The 9,124-nt window shown below is 35.9% G+C and overlaps 1 pseudogene; it reads left to right on the forward strand.

The window, feature by feature from the left end:
- Positions 1 to 8,772: 8,772 nt before the first annotated feature.
- Positions 8,773 to 9,033, forward strand: LOC110596283 (annotated as a pseudogene).
- Positions 9,034 to 9,124: the final 91 nt, after the last annotated feature.

Below are 9,124 nucleotides of genomic sequence, written 5' to 3' on the forward strand. Positions count from 1 at the left end.
TAATGATGTTGAGCATTTTTTCATGTTTATTGACTGTTTGTATGTCTTCCTTTGAGAAGTAACTGTTCATGTTTTTTGCCCATTTTTTAATGGGTTTTTTGGTTTGTTTGTTGCTATTAATTCATTTGAGTTTCTTATAAATTCTGGATATTCATTCTTTGTCAGATGCATAGTTTGAAAATATTTTCTTCCATTCTGTGGGTTGACACTTTATTTTGTTGATGGTTTCTTTAACTGTGCAGATACTTTTTAACTTGACAAATTCCCCCTTGTCAATTTTAGTTCTTGCTACATTTGCTTTTGAGGAATTGGTCGTGAATTCATTGCTTAGACTGATGTCCAGGAGAGGGTTTCCTAAGTTTTCTTCTAGGATTTTTATAGTTGGAGTCTTATTGTTTAAGTTTGACCCATTTTGAGTTAATTGTTGGATATTGTGATAGATAGGAGTCCAACTTCATTCTTCCGCATATGGTTAGTCAGTTTTCCTAGCACAATTTATTGAATAGGATGTGGTTTTCCCAGTGTTTGTTTTGTCAACTGTGTTGAAGATAATTAGTTGTATGTCCGTAGTTTTATTTCTGGTTCTTTATTCTGTCCTATTGGTCTATGTATCTATTTTTGTAGCTATCATGCTGTTTTGGTTACTGTAGACTTGCAGTAAAGTTTGAAGTCTGGCAAAACGATGCCTGCAGTTTGTTCTTTTTGCTTAGTGTTGCCTTGGCCATTTGGGCTCTTTTTCTGCTTCCATATGAATTTTAAGTATTGTCTTTTCCAGATCTGTGGGGAAAAAATGATGCTGGTAGTTTGATGGGAGTTGCATTGAATCTGTAGATTGATTTAGGCACAAAGTACATTTTAGCTACATTGATTCTTGCAAACCATGAGCATGAAATGTGTTTCCATTTGTTTGTGTCTCTGTTTTATCTCAGCAGGGTTTTGCAGTTTCTGTTGCAGAGATCTTTGGTTAGACGTATCCCAAAGTATTTTATATTTTATGACTATCTTGAATGGAATTGTATTTTTTATTTGGTTCTCAGCCTGTTTGTTGTTGGAATTTATAGAAATTCAACTGAATTTTGAGCATTGATTTTGTATCCCAAGACTTAATAAAGTCATTTATCACTGCTAGGAGTTTTTTGATGAAATTGTTTAGGTTTTCTAGATATAGAATCATGTCATCTGCAAAGAAAGCTAACATAACTTCCTCTTTTCCTATTTGGATACCTCTTATTTCTTTCTCTTGCTGGATATCTTTGGCTAGAACTTACAAAATTATGTTAAAAAGGAATGAGGAGAGTGGATATCCTTGCCTTGTTCCAGTTCTCAGGAGAAATGCTTCCAGATTCTACCCATTAGATATGATGTTGACTGTGAGTCTGTCATTGACGGCACTAATTGTTTTGAGTAATGACCCTTCAGTGCCTGATTTGTTGAAGGTTTTTATTGTGAAGGGATGTTAGATTGGATCAAATGCGTTTTCTATATCAAATGACATAATCATATGGTTCTTGGTTTTATTTCTGCTTACATGGTCTATTACATTTATTGATTTGCATATGTTTAACTAGCCTTGCATTCTGGGAATAAAGCCTACCTGTTCGTGATAAACGATGCTTGTGATGTGCTGTTGGATGTAGTTTGCTAGTATTTTGTTGAGAATTTTTTCATATACTTTCATCAGGAATATTGGCCTATAGTTTTCTTTCTTTATGTCTTTGCCATTTCTTGGTCTGTCAATCTTGTTTATCTTCTCAAAGAAAAGAGTTCTGACTAAGTAATACATTGTATAGTTTTTTGGTCTCAATTTTATTTGTTCTGAACTGACTTTGGTTATTAATTTTCTTCTGCTAGCTTCAGGTTTGGTTTGTTCTTGTTTTTCCAGTTCACCTAGGTGTGAGATTAGGTTTCTTTGTGATTTATAAAATGATTGATACTTAACCTAAGAGAGAACATAGTAGAAGGATGGGTTGTGTTTTTTCATCCAATTTGCCACTTTGCTTTTTAAGTGGTGCATTTAAGCTAGTAATGTTCAAGCTAGTTATCGATATGTGAAGGTTTGTTCCTTTCATATTGTTGTGAAGTTGCTTTGTGTTCTCAGCTTTGTAATTGATTTGTATGGTCTATAAGCTATGGCTTACCTCTTTTGTATAGGTGGTATTGTTATTACATTTCCATGTTTAGAACACTCTCAAGCATCTTGCGCAGGGCTTGTCTGGAAGTGACAAATTCCCTTAGTGTTTGCTTTTCTGGGAAGGACTTTATTTCTACTTAGTTTATGTAACTTAGTTTGACTGGCATTGTTTTTCCTTAAGACTGCTAAAAATGAGTCCCCAGTCTATTCTGGCTTATAATGTTTCTGGTGATAGGTCTGCTGTTCTTCTGATGAGTCTCCTTAGTAAGTGGTCTGTTCCTTCTCTCTAGCTGCTTTTAAGATTTTTTTATTTCATGTTGAAGTTGGCTAGTCTGATGACTTTGTGCCTTGGAGATGGTTGTCTTGAATAGTACTTCACACAAGAGTTCTCTGAATTTTTTATATCTGCATGGCAGCTGCACTAGCAAGATAGGGGAAGTTTTCTTGGATAATGTCTTGAAAAGCTTGTTGCAGATTGTTCTCATTATCCCTTTCTCTCTCAAGAATGCCAATAATATGTAGATTTGGTCTCTTTGCACAATTTCATACCTATCAAAGGCTTCATTTTTATTCTTTGTTCTTTATTTTTGTCTGTTCAATTTGATTGCTCTGCTAACTTTGATTGCTCAGTCTCCAACCTCTGAAATTATTATTTATTTTGTCTGGTCAAGTCTGCTATTAAGGCTTGTAACTGTGTTTTGGAATTCCTGAAGCAAATTCTTCATTTCCGGAAGTTCAGTTTGGTTCTTTCTTAAGATAACCGTGTCAGCTTTCAATTCTTGGACTGTTTTCACAGCCTATTTGATTTGAGTATCCACTTTATCTTGGATCTTGTTGAGTCTCATTGCGGCTAGAGAAAAGGGACAGACCACCTACTAAGGGAGGGACAGAGGTAGTGATGGCAGGAGCTGTGAAAATTCTATCCACTGCCTCCACAAACTGGTGGCCTTCTGGTGTCAAGCTGTGGCTAAGTTTGGGGATGGTGCAGTAAGAGGGCTGCCTCTGAAATAAGAGAGATGCCTCTAGTGGGAGAATGCAGTGCGGGGCTAAGGATGCTGCAGTGTGAAAGTCTGTGGCTGCAGAATCAGTTCTTGGGGTCCTTCTTTGGCGAAGTAGTGTCAGCTAGTACTAGAACAAAGAACAGGGATCCCTTGAGTTCCACGTGGACTTGAGTGGTTCCTCTGTCCAGACTCTGGGTGACTTTTGCATTCCTGCATTCCCCATTTTCACCTCATCTATGATTTTGTCATTTCATTTTTTGACTATGCCTTTTACATCCCTCCATCTCTTCTGCTTCTCCTTTCGATTATTAATCTGTAGATTTGTGCCATATTATAGGACAAATATCTCCTCTAATGTAGGATTGATTTTTACTCTTTTTTTTTTTTTTGAGTCGAAGTCTCACTCCATTGCCCAGGCTGGAGTGCAGTGACACGCTCACAGCCACCGCAGGGTTGACTTGCTGGGCTCAGGCGATCCTTCCACAATTTTTACTCTTTTAATATAGCTAAAAACTCCAAAAGTTTCAGGACTCAAGGAGAACTAGAGACTGATCAAAGCATTTTCTACAGACATTTACTCTTTATTCCAAACCAAATCACAAAACATCATCACATATCCTCTATGTGCATCACTTTTGTTTTGTTTTGTTTTATTTATTTTGTTATGTTTTTGTTCAAAGACGCAGAAAGATGTGGAGCCCACCCTGTGGAGACAGTGGACACAGAGGTTTTTTTTACTTCATCCATTAATCTGCTTCAAAAGACATTCTGAGCTTATAAATGGCAGACATAAAAGTTTGCAATGGCCCAGAATTAATGCCTTTGAGACAATTTCAGTAAGCATGTCCTTTTTTTTCTTTAGTAGCAAAGAAGAAACTGGAAGAATCTTTGAACAGAGATAAACATTTTTGAAAGCTTCACAAGTATCACACTGTGAAGAATGTGAAGTTAAACTTCCAAGAAAGAAACAGGCAATGTGATGACTTGAGAACTTTTATTAGCAAGTTTGAAGTTTTACTTTTATCCCTAGTAAGAATGTGGGGAACAACAACAACAAATTTCACATATATGCTGTGTTGGGGTTTTAGACCTATGAAAGAAAAATATGACCTATGAAAGTAAATTTATCCCACATAAAATGTGCTCTGCTATTTCATCATGCTCATTAGTGTGATCAATTCTGCCCACAACTTCTGTTGGCTCCAAATACTGGGATTGAATTTTCCTTGACTCTTACCCATCTGTGTTAGAATTTTCCCTCCATCCCAGACATGGGCTGAGGGATGGAGAAGCAGTTTTATCTACTTTTCCATGAATTTGAAGAAACTAAAAAAAGTTACCTTATAGACAGTTTTGCCACCCTGGTTGACTAGGTTTTGCTCCCTCTTTTACCTTTTGGCTTTTGCCTGTATTCACTCCCTCAAGCTAAGAAGTGTCTTATATCTATGAAAAGATACTCTAAACTTTGAATATTTCTCCTACTTTATCCTGGTTCCCAATAATAGGAGCCCTGGCTATTTTTCCTGATTCTACTAAGACTCTTGGATAGTTGTAATGATCAGCCATAACTGCCATTCTGAAAGGTTTAGTTTAACTTTTTCCTAGGACTGGATATTCATATTGTCCACCAACTTCTCTATTATGGGGTATTAAGTGATAATTATCTGAGTTTTGTCAACTTATTCCTCTTTTCCTGGTAAGATTTTGTGTTAGATGTTGTGATTAAGAATGCTGCGAAGTTGTGCCTTACTAGAAGTTGCCTTTTCATTCCTAGACATCGCTTTTTTCTGTTTTCTGGTATGAGACTGTAGTCTCTTCCTTGTTTGGATACTATTGGTTAACACTTTCCTAAATTTTACCTTTTTAAAAAATAATTTCTCTAGATATTGAAGAAGGGAGATCCTAACATCTGTTTCATTTTCTTCTTTCTATTTCAGACACCCTTTTTCTGTTAAAGTTCTTAAAAAAAGATTGCTCTTAATAGGCTTGTTAATATTTATTTAATATGGTTAAGAATATGAGCCAATTAGTATTATTATTAGGATGTATTCATGACACTAAAAGTTTAGTTTCATTTTCTAGAACTCATTGATGTCATCTTTGTAACTCAATATGTGGTCTATTTTTGGGAATGTTCCACAGATGACTGAGATAAAGAATTATTCTAGCCGGGCTCGGTGGCTCAGCCTGTAATCCTGCGCTTTGGGAGGCCGAGGTGAGTGAATTGCCTGAGCCCACGGGTTCGAGACCATCTGGGCAATTTGGCGAGACCTCATCTCTACAATAAATAAAAATAAATAAATTAGCCGGGCATGGTAGCGCGCGCCTGTAGTTCCAGCTACTTAGAAGGCTGAGGCAGAAGGATCACTGGAGCCCAGCAGGTCGAGATTGCTGTGGCTGGGAGCGGCCACTGCACTCCAGTCTGAGCAACAGAGTGAGATTCCGACTCAAAAAAAAAAAAAAAGAATTATTCTATATTCTATATATACTGCTTATATGGCATTAAGACCTTTTCAAACTATTATCTTTATTCCTCTTCACATCTCCTAAATCATCACATCTTGCTATGTAGTTTTAGCTTAAAATAAAGTGATAGATATATTGATATTCATAATTGTCTTTATTATAGTTTATAGATTTTTAGCTGCATACATTGTCTTTCTTTATCTTATTTACAGCACATTGACTTGAATTCTATTTTATCTGATAACAGATAGCTTTAACACTCATTGATTCTGTATACCTCCCACCTCAGCCTCCCTAGTAGCTGGAACTACAGACATCACCACCAAGCCTGGCTTATTTTTATAGAGACGAGGTCTCCTCATGCTGCCCAGGCCAATCTCGAACTCCTGGGCTCAAGCAATTCTTCCACTTCACCCTCCCAGAGTGTTGGGGGATTACAGGCATGAGCCACTGCACCTGGCGTAGTATTCGTTTTTTGATTGAAGGAAAAGAGAAGGGAGAGAAATGGTATTGACAGATATATTTTCCACATGTCAGGGCATAACTTGACAAAAACTATAAATTAATTTAATTAAACAGTTGGCTAATACAGACAAGAAATATACTATATCCCCCAAATGTGACAAAATTAATTCAAAATGATTACATAACTACAGTCCAACATTTTTACTTTATATATTGTGCTTTTATTATTTCATTCTGCTTTCCCCACACTTGCCAATCTCTGTATTTTTGACTTCTTGGAACAAAACTTGATTTTGGTTTTGCTTCTTGTATATAGTACAAAGCTAGGTTTTGCTTTATTGCTTTATGAGCCAATCTGAAAACTTATTTTAATAAGCTAGCTAAGCTTATTCATGTTTATTGATATAAAATATATGTTTGATCTCAACTTTGTATTTTGTTTTATAATTTTTGAACATATTATGTCATATTTATTGTATTTCTCTATTTAGTCTCTTGGGGGGGGTTCAGTTTCTTTTGGAATTAAGAAGGTTTTGTATTTTTGTTCTAATGATTTTCTTTTTATTTATAGATTTTATAACACCCTTAATCCTTGCTCTTCTTACTTAACCATGTGCTATCTGGTTTGTTAGTTTTATTTTTTGAGTTGGGGTCTCACTCTCTTGTCCAGGCTGGAATGCAGTGGCACCATCATAGCTGACCACAGCCTTGACCTTCTGGGCTTAGGTGATCTTTTCTCCTTAGTCTCCTGAGTACCTGGAACTACAGCTGCACCACACTTAGCTAATTTTCTTATTTTTTATAGAGGCAAGATCTCGCTATGTTGCCTAGGCTGGTCTTAAACTCCTGGGCTCAAGCAGTCTTCCTGCCTCGTCCTCCCAAAGCAATAGGATTATGGGTGTGAGCCACTGTGCCTAGCCAAGTTGTTAGTTTTAAATGGTATACTTTGTTACCTATTATCTATACAAAAATCAATAATCTCATTCTACTTTCCCCTTTCTCCCTTCTTCATCCTTTTATTTTTAGTTTTATGATTTATACTTTGTCAGAACATATGACAATTCTATCCTATCTTTCTATGTCCTCAACCTTAGTTCTACAATATATTAGACACTTATCATAGGTCCTTTTTCTGAAGTTTCTCTTGTCTCTGGTTTGATGTAATACATCTCATATATTTCTCAGAGAGCTAATCTTTGCAAAATATTACCTGAGTTTCTTTATGCTTAAAATTATTGGCTTGATAATTGAAAAACAACTTAGCTGGATGTAAAATTGTTGACTTGTCCTTTATTTTGTTGAGTTTTTGAAAGTACAGTTAAATCTAGTTACTTTATCTGTAGTCATTGACTGTTGAACTGTTATAATTTTAGTATGTCTATTTCACTATATCTAGAAGATTTTTGTGTTTAGTTTATAAAATACATAGAAGAGAACTATTTTGGAAAGAGTATTAGCTTTTGTTTGTTTTGTTTTTGTTGCTGTTGTTTTGTGGGTTTTTTGGTTTTTGTTGTTGCTGTTGTTGTGTTTTGTTTGGTTGGTTTGGTTTGGTTTGTTTATTTTTATTTTTATTTTTATTTTTTTGAGGCAGACCCTAACTCTGTTGCCTGGACTGGAATGTAGTGGTGCAATTCCAGCTCAATGCAACCTTGACCTCCTGGACTCAGGATCTTCCCATCTCAACCCCTCCTAAATAGCTGGATTACAGGCAATGTCATCAAGCCTGGTTAATTTTTGTATTTTTGTAGAGATGAGGTCTATGTTGCCCAGGCTGGTCTCAACTCCTGAGCTCTAGCAATTCTCCCACTTCACCCTCCCAAGGTGCTGGGATTATAGGCACGAGCCACTGCACCCTGGCCTAGTATTAGTTTTTTTGAAGGAAGCAGGAGAGAAGGGAGAGATATGGTATTGACAGATATTTTTTTCACATATCAGTGCATATCTGCACAAAAAGCATAAGTTAATTTAATCAAATAGTTGATTAATCCAGAGAAGAAATACCTCATATCCCCAAAATGTGACAAAATTAATACAAAATGATTACATAACTATAGTCCAATATTTTTATAACTTTACGCATAGTGCTTTTATTATTTCATTTCCTTTCAAAGAGTCCTCATATACTCCATGACAGTGTTTCTCAAAACATGGTTCACAGACCTCTGTGGTCTCCAACATCGTTTAAGGTCTTTAAGCTCAAAATTATTTTCAAAATATACTAAGATATTATTTTACTTTTCACTGTATTGACATCCACATAGACATTTCAAAGTCATAGTGCATAAAAAGTGCTGGTGACAGCTCAAATCAAGGCAGTGGCATCAAACTACTAGTAGACACTTTATTTATTATTTATTTACCAATATGCACTCATAGGGAACAAAATTTCAGTTTTACATAAGAGAATTCTTGATGAATTATTTTAAAAATCTAGGCCTTCAATGTATATCCTTCTAATATTCTGTGTAATGAAATGGAAAATATACATAAAGCAATTCCACCACATACCAAAACATAATGGTTGACTTGAGAAAATACCTTTGTGCAATTTTTTTTAGTTGCAAGCTGAACTAGCCTTTATTTCATGAAATATCATTTTTACTTTAAAGAACAAGTGATAGCGGGGAGAGTGTGTCTTCCCGCCGGGCGAGTGGGGCTACGTCGACCGTGACCAGTGACGGTGGCCATGGCTGTAGCCAGTTTGAAATCATGGCACGTCCTGAAGCTGATGCCCAATTACAGTTCACTGGTATTAAAAAATATTTCAACTCGTACACCCTTACGGGTAGAATGAATTGTGTATTGCCCACATATGGAGGCATTGCTTTGATGGTCTTATACTTCAAGTTAAAATCTAAAAAACTCCGGCTGTGAAAGCCACATAATGGATACTGAATTGTTAAGTTCCCATGCTTGGAGAAACTAATGTCAACTCATCACATGATGATTCAACTTGTACAATAAATTATGAACCTGGAAAAAAAAAAGAACAAGTGATAGACAAACTCTACTTATTAATTATACCTAAGTATTTAACAGTGTTTTTTCACAGAAATTAACA

This window comes from Carlito syrichta, unplaced genomic scaffold, assembly GCF_000164805.1.
Source record: "Carlito syrichta isolate Samal-C Ts95f unplaced genomic scaffold, Tarsius_syrichta-2.0.1 Scaffold308137, whole genome shotgun sequence".
Classification (NCBI taxonomy): Eukaryota; Metazoa; Chordata; class Mammalia; order Primates; family Tarsiidae; genus Carlito; species Carlito syrichta.